Source organism: Oryzias latipes, chromosome 1 (assembly GCF_053564925.1).
Source record: "Oryzias latipes strain Hd-rR chromosome 1, Olatipes_Hd-rR_3.1".
Classification (NCBI taxonomy): Eukaryota; Metazoa; Chordata; class Actinopteri; order Beloniformes; family Adrianichthyidae; genus Oryzias; species Oryzias latipes.
This window is the reverse complement of record NC_136237.1, coordinates 8,150,377-8,172,478: the sequence shown is the minus strand read 5'-3', so window position 1 is coordinate 8,172,478 and position 22,102 is coordinate 8,150,377. Positions and strand designations below refer to the sequence as shown.

At 39.1% G+C, this 22,102-nt stretch overlaps 1 protein-coding gene across 1 annotated transcript in view; it reads left to right on the top strand.

The window, feature by feature from the left end:
- prkcaa (protein kinase C, alpha, a) overlaps window positions 1-22,102 on the top strand; it is a 166,968-nt gene that overhangs the window by 30,919 nt on the left and 113,947 nt on the right. The gene's annotated exons all lie outside the window — the stretch shown is intronic.

The window sequence follows — 22,102 nt, the reverse complement described above, 5'->3', positions numbered from 1 at the left end:
TGCACAAGAACAAATTCACGAGTTGGTTTTTAAAAAATGGACATACGTGGCCTTGCAACTGCAATTTTCCCTGTTTATAGAGTCAGCTAAACAGAACATCCTTGATATGTCACCATAGGCCTCATTAGATGGCACACTCGGCTTTAAAAAATTAGCTGACTTTATTTTCCCCCCTACTAAGCTAATTGGTGCACAAATATGACCCAACTAAAACTTACTGTTATCTTTTTTTTTAATCTTTTAATGCTGGAGATTTTGCCAGTGTCATGAAATAACACCCTCCTGTGAACTACCGCAACTCCCATAGGGTTTACCCGAACAATTTGACGCTGTGGGGATTCTAAAGTGTTGCATACTCCCTCTTTGAACTGTTGCCATCAGGGAGAAGGTTCAGGTCAATCAAAACAAGGACTGACAGATTTAAGGAAAGTTTTTATCCAGTAGCAATAACTACATTAAACGCTGTAAAGAACAAGCCATAAATGGAAATATGACAGAATGTTCACGCGTGTGTGGGTTATGTCTGCTGTTTAAGTCAGTCCGTATTTTATATTGTTTTTATACTATTTATTGTGATTTTATTTTTACTATTTGATTTGACTATTTTGCACCTTAATCTCGTTGTACAATGTTGCAATGACAATAAAGACTATCTATCTATCTAAATTGCAGCAAAGCTGCTTTTCTCCACAACGGAATCCGCCTATACCAGGCAAAATCAGTGTTCTTTGCTTTTAAATGTATTATAATGTTAATTCCTCAGGAATTGAGTATTGTCTCTGTCTCTCTGCGCTATGGGCACCAGCCCCTCTCAATCTACAAAACAGGCGGGTTCTCCCGAGCTGATGTAGACCAGTGAGAACAGTCCCTTCTAAGTTGCCTGCACCGCCCCCAGACTAACACAAACCCACCCACTTTCTCCACAAAGCTAGCAGTGTCTGAAAAAAGAGATTTTATTTTATATGCACACATTTTTTCTTCTTCAAAAGTTATGATATTTTTTGTGGGCAAAACGCAGACACGCTGCCAAGGCCGACTCTAGGTTGACGCCATGAAATGTGCGGCGCCCACAAGTAGCGAAAGTCGATGATAAATTGAGGCATCTTACTTCCGGGTTGGAAAAGAACTCAGGAAAACAACTAATATTTAATAAAAAAAATAGTTTTTTGTGTGTGCCAAAGGTAATATACCATCATAAACATGGATATTGTTTACTTGGAAAGCCTTAAGAATGGCATGGTACAGGGCTTTAAAATACGTAAACACTACTGTAAAGTGTTGTGTATCGGCACAAAGCTGCTTTTCTCTACCTCAGAATCCAAAGGTGTTATCTTTATAGCGTAAACAGCTGAACAGTTCCAGTACTTCACTGAACACTGGAGCTTAAGGTCTGGTGTTAAAGGGTTAATTAACTAGTTAAGTGGTGTCATGAACAAGTTTTTATTTTATTGGAGACACTGAATGCAGTGTCTGTTGAGGGTGGCTGTGTTAGTTATTGTTTGTTCACTGTCGAATCAGATAAGATCGGTTGTCATATTTGTGTTGTACATCCCCACTTGTCTGGACTTTGTGACTTCTTGTTTGTAATGTTGAATGCTTGTTTTGACATTGCAGAATTTTGCAGCTGACTGTCTTGAGAAGGACACACAATAGACTTGACATGCTGTAATCACTTGATGCTTCCTTTTGCAAATAAAGATCTGCCTTCCTGCTCAGCCATCATTGGTGGCTGTTATTGTGTCAGGAAGTCATTGGCTGGTCTGGATAGCATGTGTTCTTTTCCATCCAACTCCAGGCGGACACAAACAAGCAGAGATCACATTTCATAAACCAATCATCACCTTCTCTGACACCTCATGATACCTTATGATTAAAGATCCTCATGCAATCGGACTCCTCTCAGGTCCTCTTTTCTAAAACAAAAACTGGTTGTAGTTGTGCTAAACTTATTCCCGTGCACCGGTGCACAGATATTATCAGCTGCAGAATCCCATTAATGTTTTCACAGCGTGCAGAGTTGTTGGAGAAACAATTGCTTGCTTATGCTATGCAGAGCCTCCAGCAGTGTGGAGCAAACGTTACGCCCAGAGTTGTTTGCATTGTACTCACAGCAGTCGTTTGCATTGCTATACCTGCTTTTCCTACTCCACTACGTTGACAAAGGATGTGGTTGATTTTGAGCAACGTGTTCTTAGCGGTGCTTTCCTTTCTGCGGGCTAATTCGCAATGTTTCATAACCACAGAGTAACTGTTAACGCTGTTCCTGTCTTGGCTTTTCGTCTGCATGGTGTTCCAACACAGAAGCTGGGAGGCCTCGCAACAGGCCTTGTTCAGCGTCTGTACTAACAGTTAAGCCATCCTGTTTGAGATAAACCTGTCAGCAAGGAGGGGAAAGAAACGTGGAGGCTCCACTTCTACTTAGGAAAAGCTCAATTAGACGTTTAAGAAACGCTCTTAAATGTGAGGAGCTGTAGTCGTGCACTGACTACTTGGATAGTTTCCAACCCTGTGGTATGCGCCTCTCCTTATATTCACACGCCCCCACCACACTGACCCACTCCGTGCAAGGCTGTGGAGTGTAATGTCCTGTCAGACTGTGGGCTGTAGGAACCACAAAAAAGAGCTCAAAGCAGTTTTGGTGGCCACATAACCACAACTAAGGGATCTGGGGAAATGCTTTCCAAAGCTGCAGTCATGTAGTCATACAGTCGTGGCAATATCTAAGCTATTCCTCCCCTGATCTTTTAATAGGCTGCTGTAATTACTCAGTTTACCCTTAGGCTACATCAAAGTTTTATCTAGGTTCTCATCAATCACGTTTAGTCATCATTTCCTCTTTATCTTTCCTTCCCCTCATCATCCCTCCTCTTACTTTTCTTCGGCCTTTATTTAACCTCAGATTCTCTCTTTTTTCATTCTACCTGGAATTGTCTCCTCCCCTGCCCCTGAAGTCATTAGTGCGTCCCTTTGCGTTCTTTAAACTGTCTGCACTAGCATGCACCGGCACTGGTTCCACACATATGCAACAGTGAGACAGTGGAATAACTAATGGCTGTGGGTAAAGCCCTGCTTTTAGTCTTGTGCACTTCATCATTAAGGCATGTCATTTGTCTGGATGTTGTTAAATTCAGTTGTTTGCTTTTGGGGACTCAGGGTAGCCACCTCTGCACAATGTTTTTGTGTGTTAAGGGCTGTTCCAACCGGGACGAATTCCGTGCGCGATATTCGCCGACGTTTAACGCCTCGTGACTAAACAAAGGGCACCAATGTGAGTGTGCACATCGACGCGAAAAACGCCACGCGTAAAAGCGTAATTTTTTAAAAAACGCCTCGGGTTCGTTTTTTTGGTTTGACGCGCCGCGTCAAAACTATACGACCAATGAGAATGGCGCTTTTTCACACGTGACTGGAGCTTCTGAAGTTACAGTAAAGCACAACTTGGGGGCGCTCAAACATAAAACTGTCTTGCTGAGCACACATACGTCACGGCGAAGAATATATACGCCAAGTAGCGTCGACACTGCCGCCAAGAAATAAGATGAAGATGCACTCACTGACGGACATTCTAAAATATCCCCGAAAACGTTCATGATACATTTTCAGCTCTTGTAACTCCCCATGTTCTTCTCTTTTCGTAACTATGGGATGTACCCAAAATCGGCGTCTTTTCCGGTGTCTTTCATCATTCAACAGAACAATAAATTGTTCATCGCTGGAACTGGAGCTACTGGTGCTGGAAATATTCATGTTTTCTTTGTTTGATTCTGACAAGCGCGTAAATACTTGCTCTCTTCTTCTGAGTGAAAAGCGAGTTTAAGAAGCGTAAAGTTGCGCAGCGCCACCTTGTTTACAGGGGTATTTCTGTTTTACATTAAGTGCCATCTAATGTCAGGGAATGAAATTGCATGTTCAGTCAGCTCATCATCAGCAAAAATCGCTTGGGTGTGAACACAAAAAACGTGTTGAAAAACGCTGGCGAATAACGTGCGCCGATATTCGTCCCGGTGTGTACGGGCCTTTAGACCGCCTAAAGGTGATGTTCAGCTTGAACTCTGTCGAGAGGCTCTGTCATAGACCGCTATGAGTAGACTAATTTCCCTTTTTCCATGTAACACTGAAGGGTTTTGTGGCTGCTTGCATAGGCTTGATCTTGATATGAATTCCTATGAACAACTTTTTTTGCCAGTGGTGTTTGTATTTATTTTTAGAACCTGAGGTTATCTTCTCCAAAAGAAGGTATTAATGTGAAATTCTGGGATTTGAAGCAAAGTAATTTGGCTCAGTTAGTCAATGGACATATGTCGGCATGCATCAAGGGATACTCGATGCAGACAAAGATCTATTGAATATTTTTTCACCCGTAATTCAAAGTAAAATTTAACTCTCAAATGACAATTCAAACTGCAATTTGGTTTATGATATTTGGAAATGAATTTTAAAAACTGACAATTCAATATGCAATACACACTTATCGGCGTAACTCCTTAGTTGTCTTGTTACCGGTAACCACCCTGCAGCATAACTCAACCGGACCAAAGCAGCGAGTAAAAAGTGTTGAGCCTGGCGTTGATACAGACATTCAATATACTTGTGAGAGAAATATAAAGTTTGAATTAAGTAAAACCACAGGAATTCCATAATTTCTGCCTCTAGTTGCTTTGCCCCCCCCCCCCCCCCCCCTCTTAATTCCTGACCAATGAGTGAGGAGATCTCCAGTCGCATGGTTTTGTTTACAAGCTTTAATCTGGAACAGGAAAGTCCCCTTGACGGCAGTCTGAACAGAGACCAAACGCAGGGTTCAGGACTCGATCCAGAATAAATTTAAAGGACTGGGTCCAAACCAGCGGATTTTTCCTGTCAGAATACACCCTTAGGCTACTCAAAAGGAATTTTCCCTGAAACAATAGCTTGTTCACCCCATGTTAGAATGGAGTTGCCTCTCAAATAGAGCTGTCTAAAGGCCCCCTCCAATGAAAATGGTGTTATAACTTGTTCCTTTAGAATTTTTCTCATGATGGAGGACATATCTAAAGAAAATTTACTGTTACCTTAAAATTGCATTTCTGAGTTTTTCTTTATCCATATCATTGAGAAGATTTACAGAGGCTGCAGGCAGCAGGCCACACGCTTCCTGCTTCGCTCCATTCTTATGCATCCATTTGCAGACATATAGATCCATGTATGTCTTTGTTTTCTTTGTCTGAGCTGGCCTTTGGCTCATAACTGTACGGCTGGTTAGCTCCATTATTGCTCGCCATTTATGTTGCACCGGTAATATTGTGTTGGGGATGTAAGGGGCTGTAAACTGGCTGGAGAGTGTGTAAACAGAGAGGTGATGGGAAATGGGGGCGGTCTTCATCCGCACCAACAGTTTTGCCCGAAACCAATTTCTAATGAACTACTGCCTCTCTGCTGCACTGCAAACTACATCCTAAAAAACGACACAGGTTTTTTTTTTAAATCTAGGCTAAAAACTGCACAATCATAACTAAAAAGAGCACTGGAAACACTTTTACAATAGATCAAAAGATGATTGTAGTGGGACTTTAAGGCCATACCTCCATTTTTACTGTGGTTAAAAAAAAAAGGCTGAATCAAAAGGTGAGGCTCTCAATTTTCTTGAGGAGTTATACTCTTCCCTTCACCAGATGCTTTGAGCTCTGGGTGGTGAATAAACTGAAAGGATCAAACGATCTTTCTTCTCTGTGCAGCTGGAGTCTTCTTTAGTGACATGATGTTAAGTTCAGTTATCAGGCAAAAGCTTGGAGTTCTGGTGCTACTCTGGCACGATAAAAAGAGATTGCCACCAGGGTGAGGTTTCACAGCCCCGTCCTACTATGGTAAAACCTTGTAGCAAACCAAGCACTCACCGAAAACCCCTCTGGAAAGGCCTCCATGTCTGAAAGAAAGTGGTTTCTGGAGATAGGGAGGAAGGGAAGGAAAGGGTTGTTTTTTTGTCTTTACCAATTCCTTTACTATGAATGCTACTCGTGTCAGGCTGGTATTTAGCAACATCTGAATATTTTCTATGATGCTGGCTTCTACGTTGAACCCATTTGCTGCATTTATGTTTAAAAATGTGTTACCTTGCACATGTGCATCTGTTTGACTTCCTAAGTTATTTGATTTTTACTTTGTTGTCCAACAGCAAAACAAGGAAATAAGTCCAAATATGTAGTGTCAAATTGTATCTTCATCTTTTGGGTGGTAGGTTGGTCTAGGTTTCAGGTAGACAGTTGTTGGTCTCTGAATGTGCTCATTCTTTCGTGCCTAATAGTGTGGGAATCTTTTTTCTTCATTTCAGATTCTGGAGAATAGTTTCTGTGCTGACACAGCTACAAAAGGACAAACCATATCCAATAGGCATCTTCCTATCACCTTTTTCAAAGTAAAAGGGGCTGTGGGGCAGTGGTTAGCGCTCATGCTTTGCTGCAAGAAGGCTTTATAAGTTAATTGGCTACCCTAAATTGTCCCTAGGTGTGAATGTGAGTGTGCATTGGTGTTTGATTTGTGGTGGACTGGCGACCTGTCCACGATGTCCCCTGTCCGGCAGACCCCTGACCCCGAAAGGGACAAAGGACAGGGTTTAGAAGAGGAATGAATGAATGAAAATGTTTGTAGAAGAGCAAAATAAGACAAAAGTATATAAACAACAAAAATCCAAAAGGGAGTGAGAAAAAGAAAACTTTGATCAATTCTCAACCCCGTACCTTATGTTAATAGTATTCCTAAAGCCAGTACACTCACTACCAAAGTTCAGTGCCCTAGCTAAGACTACATTCTGTTACAGCCACACATGTATGCAAATGTAATTTCCATTTCCAAAAACACCCAAATGAATAATACAATCGCGTTTTATAAGCATTCATATTTACAAATGCTTATGTTTTGTTTTGTACATCATTTTCAAGAATCATTTTTCTGTATTTATACTTGACTCTTTTATGTTTGGACATTGTTTCAAGTATTTACTGGTTCTGTTCCACAACTTCACTCCACACATTAAAATAAAAAACCTCTTTTTGTTTGTATGTGCTTTATGCATGAACATTTTATTTTTTCCATGACATTGTATTCTTTTGATAAATAACCTTTGGATATCCATCTGTAAAATTGTTTTCTCCCTTGAATATTATTTGAGCTGAACAATACTCAACTAGATTATAAAATTGAAGTAATTTTGATTGTATTAACAATTTGTTTGTGTAATCATGGTAACTGACGTTGTGTATGATTTGCTCTCTTTTGAAGTATTGAAAGTGATTGTAACGTTGTTTTGTAGTTGAATAAGAAAAATATGGTGAGACCAATAAACAGTATAAATTGTGTAGTGATTTGTGGTCCAGAACCAGTTTTACTTTATTTAACACTGAGATACTTCTGGACAGTTTAGTTTGTAAATACCTAATATGTATGTATTCCATTGAGAAATGTAACTTGTAATTGAGAGACAGTACAGACCAAAAGTTTGGACACACCTTACCATTAATTTGAATGAGAGGGTGTGTCCAAACTTTTGGCCTGTAATCTATACCATGAACACTGGCAGATGGTCACTAATGTCATTAATTAGTAACCCCTTCATTATTTTATTTCCATTGTCATTGGAAAATATATTATCAATTAATGTTGCACCTCCTTGGTTTGGTAATTCTAGGAAATAAGCTAAGGCTGCACATGGTATTAATACATTCTTCAACTAACCCTATGAGGATTCAAAAGGCCGATATTAAAGTCACCACATACAAAATTTATCATATTTTTATTTAATTTTTTTGTTTTATGTAGCTTATGCTTTATTATAGCTCATCATTAAAAAGTGGGATTTATCTACTTTATGTATCTTGACTGAAAACATACAGTTTTTATTTTCACGCCTGTGAGTTCTTAAGCAAGCTGGCCTCAATTTAGAGAACTGCTTCGATATCAGTCACTTTGAGAGCTAATCAAATACCACTGTGCTGCCAAAAACTGGTTTTTCACTGAACCGCTATCAATCTAGTCCTTGTTTATTGGTCTACTTGGTTGTGAAGTATAATTTATATCCCAGTGTAATATCAGGAACTGCCAGGACTTTATCAGAGATCTATGTTTTTGGCTCCTTTTGGAACTGTAGCTCATCTGGAGAAGATTTATTGTGTGAAAATCTGCAGAGCTGCCTAAAAAGACAGGAATATGTCACAAATGATGCCATCTGGGTTCCCACTCCTGCTGTCTCTCTTCCACAGTTGGACATTGGGATGTGAAATAGTTTTGCAGAAGTCCAAGCAGTCCCAAAACACCATTCCTTTTTTTTCCCCCCCATGCAATTACAGACATGTTTAGAATCTATATGCCGGATTTCAAAACACTGCTCCAGCCTAACTGTGAGGAGAAGACACATTTCATAGACTTTAGGTTAATATGTAAACTGTATATAAGTGAAGCACTTTTAAACTTTCTCTATATTCCATGCTTCACGTTCAACTTCAGACTTGAAGTCAATGATGCAAAAAATTACCTCATGCTTTTAAAACCTGCCTTTGGCTGCTGACAGCTTTAAAAAAGTCTATAGAGATAAACTCATTCAATTAACTGCCTTCCTCTTCCGTTATAAACAACCTTTGCTCATCTTTCTTTTGTTCATCCCCTTTTATTAAAAGTCATTAATTCATGGATGCTGCTGGTGTTTGGCAGTTTCTTCTGCAGCACAAGGGTCAGTGTCCAGCATATCACACATATATGCACTGTTAATTATTCACTGATAACCATAGTCAATTAGTTCCAGATGGTAAAACCACTAGGGCTGGGTTTATAAAAAATCGACGAATCGATCTGAATCGATCCAAGCTTAATAGATTGTGAAATTGATCAATGAAAGTAAAGATCGATCTTTTGTGCCTTTCTTTTACCGGTTGCCTAACGCCACTCTTGTGACCTTTGGTGAGATCAAGCTTTGAAACAATCCCGTTGTACAACTGTAAAACTGCTAGACAGTTTACAAAATACAATTGGAAGCTTCACTGAGCCAGACTAATATACTCTCATACAACTACAGTTTCATTTAACAATAACGGCAGTAAAGCCAAAGTCTGCTAGCTTGATGCTAACGTATAATGGAATTTCCCATTGGAAGGCTAATGCTAATGCTCGGTCGACCTAAACATACATTGCTGACTAAATGAACAGCTTCATTTACTCACAGGCAGGAATTTTTCAAACTCTTTTACAGAAACATTCTTTAAAGTCACCATTTTTGGTCTAAAGCACAGTTTTTCGTGTTCTTCTGATTCTTCTGGATTAAAGTGTAATGCTATACAGCTCCACCTAGTGGCCTAAAGGAAACTCCCTCCTGGAGAGGCAGAGTATTTATTTTTTTAATATGAGCCGGTTTAGAACCTTTACAATGGTAATGATCTGTACATTTTTGTTGGAGCTTCTACTTTTGAGAAACCATGTAACACTGTATGGTGTTAAGAATCCATTTGGCTTATTATTATTTAACTATTACATTTTACAGTATGTAAACTTTATCAGATGAATATGAATATCTCAAATCAGATATAGATTATTAATGTATTTCTATACATGTATGTCTAAACCATGTAAATTCAAAATTGAATTGGATTGAATCAAATCGAGTGGATTGAAAGAATTGTGGAGGAAAAAAAAAGTGAATCCAATTGATCCAGGCTCTGGAGAATGGAATCGTAAAATACCCAGCCCTAAAAACCACAAAGATGCATGACTGCTAGGAATTTTGCAGGCAAAGAAAGTAGGCTTTTACATGTGTACACCATTTGATAAATCATTGCTTTGCTGTGGGAAAATAAAAATAATGATGTCGAGAATATCCCTATGTGGGATGCAGTCAGCGTAAATAATTCATACACTATGTACAAGATGTTGTAATAAAGCAATGCAAAGGCTTACTTCAGATCCCATTAGACCACACCCGCATAAAAAAGGGTCTTCTTCACCAAATAAACTGCAATAAGTTAAAAAAATGTTAACTGGTCCCAAAAAATGTTCAAATTTGAGACCATAGTCCTCACAATCACACTTTCCAGGGTTCCTTCACCACACCCCTCAACCGTGGAGTTCTTTGGCACACATGTGTGTCTTCTGGATGCAGTGATCTCTGTTTGTGTCATTTAAGGGGTTTCCTATTATGGCGAACGCTTAAATGTCAGCAGTGAATAATACATGGGGATAAAAATTGATCCCTTTATCACTGAGACAGGGGAAACGTTTGCTGTTACCAACAGTAGAGCAGGACTCTCTCTGGCGGTTTTCTGAGCCAAACCGACAGTTTGAGATTTGGATGAATCTGGCAGGAGAGGTGTTTGAAAAAAACAACAAAAAAACATCAACCTGTGTTGCAGCAAATAGTCTGACTGAGGCTCTGTGTGTTTGTGTGAATGGAGGGAGTGGGGTTGGTTTTAATCATAGCTAATCTCATTTTGGATGACAAAAGCTCAGCATTGTGCTAATAGAAACTTGAATTCAAATGGACTGTCTTATGTAGGCTAAACTGTCAGCTGTTGCTGCTCTTGTTTAGTTGCATGTAAATCCTTATCGTCACTTTTAGCTCATTTAAAAAAAACAGTCCGCTTTAGTTTATAAGGAAAGCATTTTTCTCATTTTCCAGAATTCAGAGCAAAGTTTGCAGCTGGCACACTGCAAATAGAAGTGTCAGTAGTTGCCTCCGTGGGATTTATTTTACTTGTCCTGCTGGGAGATTACAGCCTGTGATATGGATTAGCCTGGCCCCTTGAAAATCCCATTAAGTCTCTACTGTATCAATTACCCTAAATCTCAGCCGGGGTGAAGTTACTGAAAAGTTCAGCCACTCCAACGTTTAGATCCAAGGTTTATGTTTATGGAGTTAAATGTGGATGAGCTTAAAGTCAATGAAAAAAGCAGATAGAAAATTTGAAGAAAAAAAAATTTTGAAAACGGTTTTGAACTTGGAAGTACACATTGTAAACTTGAAGGGAGTATTAAAAATGTAAAAAAAGAATTTTATAAATTTGAAAAAAAAACATTGTAAATTTGACAGAAATATTGAAAAATTGAAAACAAAAGTAAATTTAAAACTTGGATAAAAAGAAAAATTGAAACCTAAAACTGGTACAATTTTTTTTTTGTTTTTTCAATTTTTTTTCCGGTCTCTCTCTTTGCTTTCAGTTCTCAGTTTTAATACAGTTTTCAAGTTTCCACTGCCGAACTGACGTGGGGGCGGGTCTTTGAGCTAAGTGGCTATAAACATGATTTACGGTGCTTTTCCTTATAGAACTCCAAAAAGTTCATAAAAATACAATATTCTAAATAAAAATAAAAATCTGTCAAAATACAACTTAAAAAAATCAAATTAATCAAGAATATATTGGATTTTGCTTAAAAATTGGCTTTTATCATATATTACAACATATATATATATTTCATATATTTGTAATTCAGAACATTATTTCTACTTTTTACCTTTATTTCAAGGACATCATTAAATGAGTCTGTGCAACTGTGCAATGAAAAGATGACATTGACATTGTTTTTCTAAAATCACAGTTTCTGACAAAAATAATGAATAAAATACAGAATATTTAAAATTCTAAAATGCTGTTTTTCATTTTGTTTGAAAAACGTGCCCATAATCTCAATACATTCTTTGAAATTAAAAACAATTCCCAATCTGAGTCTGTTAATTTCTCAATTTATTTCATTCTTCTTCAAATTTTAAACAGTTCTTTGACTGTTTGATTTATCAGTTTATTCATGTATTTGTTGTATGATAAAAAATTACGGAGCTCCATGCCTCTGTACTTTATAATTGTAAGATTTCCAGAACAGATGACTTAAAATTGTCTGAAATCCATCAGGACTTCATTTCACCTCCAAAGATTTTAGTGTTAGTTCATACTTTTGTCAACTACTGGTATGTAAATTATGATCCTGTATTGTGAGGGGAGTTTTATTTCCCAATATGGTAACTTTTACCAGAGACATATCGTCAGAATCCTCCCCGTTTTCAGCACGGCAGAAAGAGCAGAGCATTTTCTGCACTTTCATATTCCTGCTGAGTAGAATTAGGCCAAATCAAGACCAGCTGCGCCTTTCCTCACCACGAAACTCGGCCCCTCCCTGCAAGCCAGCTGAGAGGAATTAGACTGTTTTCAGGCCCTCTCTGCAAGAAGCCTCTGCTCAAGGCCGGAAATAGGTATAGGTGAGAGGGGACAATGCCCCCTTAAATCCTAGGACTGCTCTCCCCCAAATGCAATGGCCCACAAATATCCACAATTAACTAATGAAGCAAAAATTACAACAACAAAAAAAAACTCACAAAAAGAGAAAATCCAAATAAACATAAGGGTGGACTGAGAAACAGATGGACAAATAGGCATAAACATAAAAAAACGCAGCCTCAGCAGGGCACAGACCAGCTTAGGCTGGTCATTAATTCACAATAGGATCATTCATTATGAAACACACATCAAATGGATCAAAGGAGAAGATAAATGTATGGGTAGGTAAACTTATATGGCAATAGTATGGTTTTCTATGCATTTTATGGGCTTCGGGGGATTTGACACCCCAAACACTCAGCACACAGGAACCAAGTGAAGTGGCTCAGGCATCTGGTCGGGATACCTCCCCGGGGAAGTGTTCTGGGCATGTCCTACTGGAACGAGGAAAGACCCAGGACATGCTGGAAAGACTACGGCCAAATCCGAATTCGCTACCATTCCAATTGCAGGGGCATATAGAAGGTCATACGGTTGTCTGAAATAGTTTTTTTAGGGGCTTAGTGGAGGTGGAATGCCGAGCCTTCCGCCGCGAGGGAGTTCCGCGTCCGCTGTGCCACGGATTGGAAGTGCTTTTCATCACGTGGTTGTGCTCTGATCCACAGAAGTTTACATTTAAACGTAAGTCATGAAAAAGACAGTATTTTTCAATAACTCTCTGTTTGGAAGGCTAAATGTAGGGGTAGGGAGAAGCTATATGGTTAGTGGAAGAATTGGGATGTGGCCTGAGTCTCTCGGCTGCCCTGGCAACACCTTGGGGTCCCTCCAGGGCAGCTGGAGGCAGAGGAGAGGAAAGTCTGAATCAGCTGACTGGCGTTGATGGCGTTGATGGTCGAAGAGTTACTGTCTCAAGGAGCGTGTGTCATTTAGGTGTTGCTGGCGATATCTCCAATGTTAAATCAAAGCAGCAAATAACAAAAAACAAAACAAGATTACAACAAAAAACAACCCAGCAGAAGGTTATGTTCTATACAAATGTTTGTTGATCTAAATTGAAATAATTGGGCATGGGAAATGCCTTTGTCTTTAGTAAAAGAGGCATATGCAGCATTTATAAATGTATATAAATAATTCAAAAAGAAAGCGATCATTGAAATAGAGTTTATAATGTGGAACATTGCCAAATCCGAATGCATCGACTCCATTTAAAGCCTTTCTGTTCTACCGTAATTTGCCAGCTGAATATTTTTGGATTGAACCAAATGTTTTCAATCATGAGTTTTACACACAGTATGTAAAATTAATAGAAAGAAATGATCTTTGTTTTCATGCAGTGTGCAGCATCAGGCAATAAAATGGATAGGTGAACTGACTGTTTGAAAACGGTACAGAGCCCTCAGTAGTGAGATAAAACAGCTTTCAATTATGGTCTTAATTTCTTTCTGCATCCTGTAAAGACAGTTCTGCTGAGCTGTTTTAATCCTCTTCCTTTATTGTTCTCCTCTTTTGTTTGGAAAAGCAGTGATGTTTTCTTTTTCAATTGCATAAAAGAAGAAATTTGAGAGTTGAGAGTAGCTATTTCTTTTTTTGGTCACTGAGAGCTGTTTTAGCCTTCAGTAAGACTTTCAGTCATTTGCATCTTTCCAAATCAGTTAGCTTATTTTGGAAGCCCAGAGCCCCCTGGCTCATCATAATGAGTCAGTGATGTGTGAAAGTTTTTGCCTTTGTTAAGTTGACTCACTCACACGTTTATTAAGGACCGATTGGCAGAGAGCTGCAGCATCTGGGGTTAAATCCGATAAAAGATTTTCTCTAGATGCACACGCACGCATGCACACCCACACACCACACACACAGTTTTATGTGATGACTGGCTATAACACTGCATCAAAACCCATCTGTGTTCTGCACAGAATCAGTGAAACCACCATGAGCCAGTCTTGTTTGTTTCTTCCTGAGCTTACAGTTAGAGATATCGCGATCAGTTCCAGATCATTTTTCTAATTGTAGTCACTCCTCTAACTGGAGCAAAAGGTTTTTATCAGCTGATAACATCCAACAAGGAAAAATCCTAAAGTACTGTTTGACACACTTCATTCTATTGGATCTCCGGTTCTGCCAGCTGCCCTGTGTTTTGCAAAGCTGTAGTTGTGACAATAACGATTTTTAAAAAATTCCACCAAACAAAAATATGAACGCAGCACTTTTATGTTTGCTTTCATTTGTCATGAGATGAACTCAAAGATCTGAAATGTTTTCTACAAACACAAAATAACCATTTCTCTCAAATATTTTTCTCAAATCTGTCTAAATTTGGGATATCGAGCACTTCTCCTTTGCTGAGATAATCCATCCCACCTCACAGGTGTGCCATATCCAGACGCTGATTAGACGGCGGGATTATTACACAGGTGTGCCTTAGACTGGCCACAATAAGAGGCCACTCTAAAACATCCCATTTTTTTATTGGGGGGTCTAGGGACTAAATAAAATCAGAGACATGAAAAAAGAAAAAAGTCCCCTGCCAAGCCCCCTGCCCAAACCTGATCTCGACAAAGACACTATTTTTCCATAACTCTCTGTTTGGAAGGCTAAATACTAGGGGTAGGGAGAAGCCATAGGGTTGGTGGAAGAATTTGTTACATGTGTAACAAAGGAAATTTGATGTACTCCTGCCTAGGTTCCTTGTTAATGTCTGTGACACTATGGGATATTGGGATTCCCAAATGGTAAACCTGTCTCTTTCATCTGGTGTGCAACATGCTGTTGCAGAACCAAAATATTCAATTCAATTCAACTGAAGAATTTTAGGCCAATAGCTTCACTCCCATTTATGGCCAAACTGTTAGGAAAAGTGGTATCTGAACAGCTCACAACTTTTTTAGAGAAACATAACATCAACAACACTTCTGGCAAATAACACTCCACCAAAACAGCACTGTTGAAAGTGTGCAGTGACTTTATGATATCAGCCGGCACAGGGAACTGTACAGTGCTGGTCCTGTTGGACCTGTCTTGGCCATTGAACTGTTGAACCCCACATTCTGATAAACAGGCTGCGTGAGTTGGTTGGGTTGACTGGGATGGTTCTAAAGTGGTTATCTTCATATTTGGCCGGAAGGAGTGTGTCTGCAAAACCACATAAAATATGAGCCTAAAAGTCTGACATGCGGGGTACCTCAGGGATCGGTCCTGATGCTACTTTTTTTCTTTTTTTCTGTGGCCGTCAAACCCCTTCAGAGCCCTACGTGGACAAGCTCCTTCCTTATACCCCATACTGCATATCTTACAGTAACATCTCTAAACCTAGATCTATGATATCTAAACATGTTTGCTTTTGTGTCCTCACATCTAGACCACTGCAAAACTTGTCTGCTGCTAGGCTTGTAACCCATACAAACAAAAGAGCCCACATAAGCCCTATTTGTAAGCCTCTTCACTGGCTCCGAGGAACTTTTAAAATAAACTTTCAAATCTTAATCTTGACCTTCAGAGCTCTACATAGACATGCTCCTCTTTTATAACTCCTCCCAAAGGCTGAAATCTGCAGGGCAAAACCTACTGCTGGTCCCCAGTACACGTTTTAAAACTCAAAGAAATTGTTCCTTTAAAGCTGTGGCACCCAGAATGTGGAACAAACTCCCAACTTCCCTACACTCACTGAACTCTGTAGGCACCTATAAACAACCAATAAATGGACCATTGGCTGGCTGACCTGCTTTTTTGTGTACTTTTAAAGCTGTTTCTTTATTTTATGGTCTTTTCTTATTTCTTATTTATCCACTTTATGACTGTTATCTGAGAAAAGTACCATTTAAATAAACCTCGACTTACTTTGGGTCAGATTCATTTAATTGCATTTGCACTTAGGATGTTTCCTCACATTTACTGTGTCTCATGATTCATTTTCATATGGGTCAGTGTGATGTGACGTGTTTTTATACTTCTGTACTCATACATTGATAACATGTGTATAAATTGTGCATAATTCTACTTTGGATAGAATTCTTAAAAGTTTTATCATTTAGTTTAACAGTTTTTCCCGATTGCTAAACCACATTTCCTGATATATTAGACGAATTTAACCAAACACCAAAAATGATTTTCAAAATGTGGGCTAAATATACAAAATGCTCAACTCTTGACTCAAACGCTCTCTTTGAGGTTACAATGAAGACTCTGTTGTCAAAAGTAACAAACACACTGCAAGCACACCACACCACACAACTAAACACCTGACACTAATCACAAAATGATTAATAAAGAATGGTAACACCCCCCATCCCCCAAAAGAAAAAAAAAAGAAAAATCAGAGTCAAAATGTATTCAGGATTTCTTTTTTATTTCTACTGTGTAAGCCCAGGTTTACATTTATTGCTCTTCACCATCTTTTCTCTGTGCGGGTCAGACCAGAGGACTTCATCTACATCATAGGCAATGTTCACCCCAGCCACACAACAGGATAACAATGATCCTGTGTGTCTGATCCAGCCTTGACAAGACAGTTGAAATGTCGTCATCATAAGCCGTGTCCGTGGCCGGAAACAGTTTTTCTTGAGTATATGGTTGTCTCTCCCAAATAAAGAATACATTCTTTATTTGAAACATTAAGGAATGAAGAACAAGGTGGAAGGAAACTTATACAAATTGAGGATTTGTGTTGAACCCCTGTCTGATGTGCACATTTTTGTGATTGATTGTCCCAGACAACAATAAAATCTTCTTTCATTTTCCTGTTGAATATCCATATGAATGATGTTGATTAACAATTTCAACCTGCTGAGTTTTGACCCGCTTCCCTTATGGTCATTCCATAAACCAACATATGATTTATAACTATATCCTGGATCTCATCAGGAATTCTTGTCCTCTGTCTGGGTCCATGTCTTTGTGCGGGTCTGGGTGGGTGGCGGTCTTGCTCTGTTATCCATCTTTGAAATGCTGCTCAGTTGTGCCACAACTGTCCTTATATTCACTACAGTTGCTTTTTAACAAGTGTTTTTTGATCAGTTGTGTGTTCATGGTGACTGGAGTGTTGGAACAGAGCCTTTTTTGTGTTAACTTTTTGCATCTTGAGTGTAGTGAATGCTTACTGTGTTTTAAAATAGAGAATGTGTCATTTGATCTGAAAAGATTAAAGTTTTGCTATTTGTGTGTTAACTGCAAATTGTGTTTTAGGTTTACACCAAAGAGTGATGTTTTGGAGAAAAGAGTTAAAGCAGTTGGTCGACTGGTTTGGACAATGGCACTTAGTGTTTTAGCAGTTGGGAAAAACTGTAAGTGAACTAGATTATGCATGATAGTTTCTAAATGCTGTGCTGGCTGATGCCATTGGTTCCTTTTTTTCTGTTCAGGCAGACTTTGAATCAGGATGTGCTGAGTAATGCACCTTCAGAGGTGTTCAATACAATGCCTATTATTCTAAGTCTCAGCTTTTTCTTTGTTTCTGCTTGACATAAGTCTGGCGTTTTCCTAATTGCTCACTGGAATGTTTAGAACTTAAACTTTGCAGATCACTAATTGCTTTATCTGCAGGGTTTCCCAGTCATGTAATTTGTGCGCGTCGTTTTGACGACTTTTCCCCACGGGACCTCATTATGTGTGCAGTTTGGCACGCAAAGGACCTTTGTGTTTGCGTTGGATTATTCTTAACTACTTTCTTTCAACTAAGCATTGAGAAAGCCTCTAATCTTACTGTCCTCTGATCTGAAAAGCTTTTTTTTCTGAAATAAAAACTTGATTCTTTGGGTTTTAGTTAGAAAAGTTAACAGTGGATCAATGGATGAGGGAATATGTGATGCCTTGGTTGCGGCGGCAGTGGGTCAGGCGGTAGAACAGGTCTTCCAATGACCTAAGGGTCGGCGGTTCGATCCCCGCTCCCCCCAGGCCAGTCGAAGACACTTCACTCTTCCTGCCTCCAGTGCAGCTCCACTGGTGTGTTAATGTGTATGAATGTCCCAGTCAGAGGGGCCGTAGGTGCAAACCGGCAGCCACGCCTCTGTCAGTCTGACCCAGGCACATCGTGAGCGCATTGAGCACCAAGAAAAAGCACAGGTAAATCTAATCCATTATTATAGTCACCTGGACCCATAATGGAGGGTTGACCTGTACAGGTGTTGCGGTTTGGAGGGAAGTAGACATCGTAAAAGTTGCACAGGTGTGTCTTGCAGTGTGGCTACCCTAAGGGACATCATGAAATTAAACGTATGATTGTTGATAATTTAATTAATCAACAATAGACTTATGTCTAGTCATTTGTGAGGTAGTGTGCAAATGCTGCATGTATGAATTGTGCAGGTGATACATAAGTGCCAAAGGATGTCCAAACTACAGTTTTTCTAATTTCTAAAAGTCAGGCTGATGAGTGCACAATCATTGTGCACTCATCACTTGAACATCACTAACGGGATACTTGTGCATTGCGCAGTTTTCGGGGGGGAAGGGTAATGACAAATCCTTGCGACGTACCTGGGTCTCACATACTTTGCCCTTAGTACCTTTACTTTCTGCTTAAATGTTTGGGACGACCTGACATTTGTAGCATGCCCGCAGAAAAAAATGGATTCTTACGGCTGGAGAGGCCTGGAGCACAATGCTTTGAGTGGCTTGGGGACAATTGTTTCAAATTTCTATTGGTGGTAAATCTGGAAGCTGTCCTCTAACTGATCACCTCCCTCCCAAAACAAATCATTAAGGTGTCAACACGCAATCTGCGATGCACCTTAGAGATTGGTCTACTTAGAAGTGGTTTGCCCCCCCCATTTAGTTACCACAAGGCTCTGTGCCCCTCCCCTCTTAGTTTTAACTGCTCTTTAGACATGCTGGACCCCTTGGTGCAATGGGAATTGTTCATTCCTGCCAGAATACAGGTGCCAATTTAAAGTACGACTTTTATTACACACACTCCTCACCCCCACTACACGAAATACTCCAATACACACACAGGCACACAGACATACAGTAGATGTGGAAGGAGGTGACCAATGATCTTCTATCCCCTATTCCATCCCTTGTGAGAGGAACCAGACCTCTGGTGGTGGTTGTTATTCCTCTTCCCAGGAGGATTTCTGAGATCTCTGGCTAGGCCATGAGGCGGGAATCACATCACATCTTAGCCTGGGGGGGTCTGTGTCTTTGTGATGCTGGCTCTGGCCTTTGCCTTCATAAGCTGGATCCCCGTTTCTTTTGGGCACCCTCCTCCTAGACAGGAGGGACTGGCCCCTTCCTTGCTCTAAGTTGGAGTCTCACATGTATAAACAACTTTTATGTCACTGGTTGAGATTTAAAGAAAATGTAATTGCACATGTGAAAATAATAATTTCGATTTTTTTAAATGATACCAATCAAATGTAATTTAAAAGGTTTTAATGTGGTTTCACAAAGAAGGAATAATTTCAGATGACACTGGAAGACACTGAAAACAGAAAAATGCAAAGTTATATTTAATTTTTTAATCACAGAAGAGAATTTAGTGCCAAAGCTTGGCTTATACTTTTACAAACGTTCAAGATAACTCAATAAGAGGAATAAAGAGGGCATAGACTTAGTTGGTTGGTTGTATCATTAATTTGCTTTCTTTCCCAAAAATGACTGGTTTCTTCATTAATTAACGGTGAAGAGATGTTGATGACGAATAACAAAAAGCTTGAGCTTGCTCATCTTTATGACCGACATCCAGTCCAGAATTGATGATCAATCAGAACACCATCCAGCTAACGAGCAGTAGTGCAGTCCAGTGACCAAGCGCCAAATCAAACATAAATGAGATCAGACTTGTATGTAGTCGTTGTTCATGTGAACCATTTGTTCTAGTGCTAAGGAAACCTGGGGTGGGGTTAAAAACAGTGATGTAAAGCACAGTTAAAACCGGAACGGTGTATGACCATGACTCAACACACTTTTAGCTACTCCTGAGTCTGGTGTCATGCATGTTGATCGTGCAATATGTAGATAAAGTTATTTATTCAAAATTGTTAATGCAAAGAAGAAAGCACAGGAGGCTTTGTGTTACAGTGATTAGACTCTTTTTTGAGTTCAGTCAGACATTTAACTTTAACTTTCTAAAACGAACCATGACAAAGTCTTTGGCATTGATTATCAACAATATGATGACAGTTCGAGCAGAAAAATAGGCAACAAATGTCAATGTGGCGACTGACCACATCCTGAATCCAAAGGATACGCACTTTCACACACTCTCAATGAGATTGTCATGAGCTTAGCAGTTTACCAAATGCGTTAAATTACAACTTGAAATGCATGAGCAAAGTCATTCCAGCAAAAATCAAATGTGCATCATTGATACAATGACATTTCTTTTGGCTTACTATATTTCTGAAGAGACTAGGGGTATAACAATTAATTTTAACAAGTATATTTATATCATAATTTGTGTTTGCTGATACAACTGATTGTCAAACGATCCGATTCACTGACCTAAAATGGACCCAGAACATCTTTCTCTAAAACTTCAGCCAGCGTGACTCAGAGAGATAAAGACCTGGTACTCAACAGTGCAGGTGAAGTTTTACAGATTCCTTGGATTTCTTATAAGATCATTAAGTGTAAATGAAATATGTGTACAAACAAACAAGTAAACAAGAATGAATGTCAAATCCATTCAGCCCACTGTTGTTTTTACACATCCAAAGAATCCAAAGGGAACATTATTCAAACATTTTGTATGTATGGTATGTATACACATTGGACTGGAATGATGGCTTGATCCAAATGATGTTTTCCAATATCAATATAACTGATGATATAATTGATTTATTTCATTTTGAAGCAATTTTATAATGGTATAGGTCAATTCGATTAAAAACTTACCTCAGACAGAAAGATCTTGTTGGTTCGGAGGAATAAAAATTAATTTAGCCGATTAACCTTTACAACCCTAGAAGAGGTGGATCATTCTGAACAGATTCGGACAACATTTTGGCTAAAGATTGAGGTGATCTCCTGGTGATGGTTAAGGTCAAACTGTTGGTTGGGGCTGACTCGTGTAGGAAGTAGTGCACCTTTAATCCTTGCTGAGCCCCAGTGCACGTCAGACTGGACCAGCTGCAGTGATCTCATCAGGCTGACTCTGCTTGTTTTTAGCTGTGAGCCTCCAGAACAGCAAACCCAAATGAATTAGGACAAACCTTACCAGTTAAATAATGTTTTCTAATCACCTTCAACAGATGCAATTAAAAGCATCTTTATGTCAACATAGTTTTTATGTATTTGTACCTACAGTATTTTAAGTATTTTGGATCAAAGCAAATTCTTTTCAATCTGTTTTATTATTTGTGAGCTTGTCAGAAAGATGTTTACAAGGCTAGTAAGCAAATAAAGTGTCTGGATAGAAAGATTGTAATAATACGTTTTCCTTTTTTAAGGTTGTGAAGTGAACTCACACCAACCTACTTTAGTTGAAAATCCACATTATATTCTAACTTTCTCTGTAATTAATCCAGCCTGCAAGTGGAAGGATTTGATTGGCAGACAGACAGGATTCTGTATTCTAACAAAAAATACGATTAGACCTCCACAGGTCAACCAATTCCTTCATTTGGAGACAGCAAAGTTGTAGTGATTCATTTCACTCTCATCCTTTCAATCACTTCTTGAAAAATTGCTTAGTTTGACAATTGATGTACCAGCCTGTTTACAGTAATTATCAGCTAAGTTTTTTTTTTTTTAATATTGTTATCTTTATCTGCAAACATTCTTACAACAGAAAAGTTTCACCCTCTAAAAAACGGCCCCCCCAAACCCTCTAAAGCCAACTGTCAACCTGCCATTTTCATATGTTTTTGATTTTGCTATGCATTTACTTAAAATGAAATAGTTGCATTTGGCCCCACTAAGACTTCTCTCCATCTTTATTCTCTTCT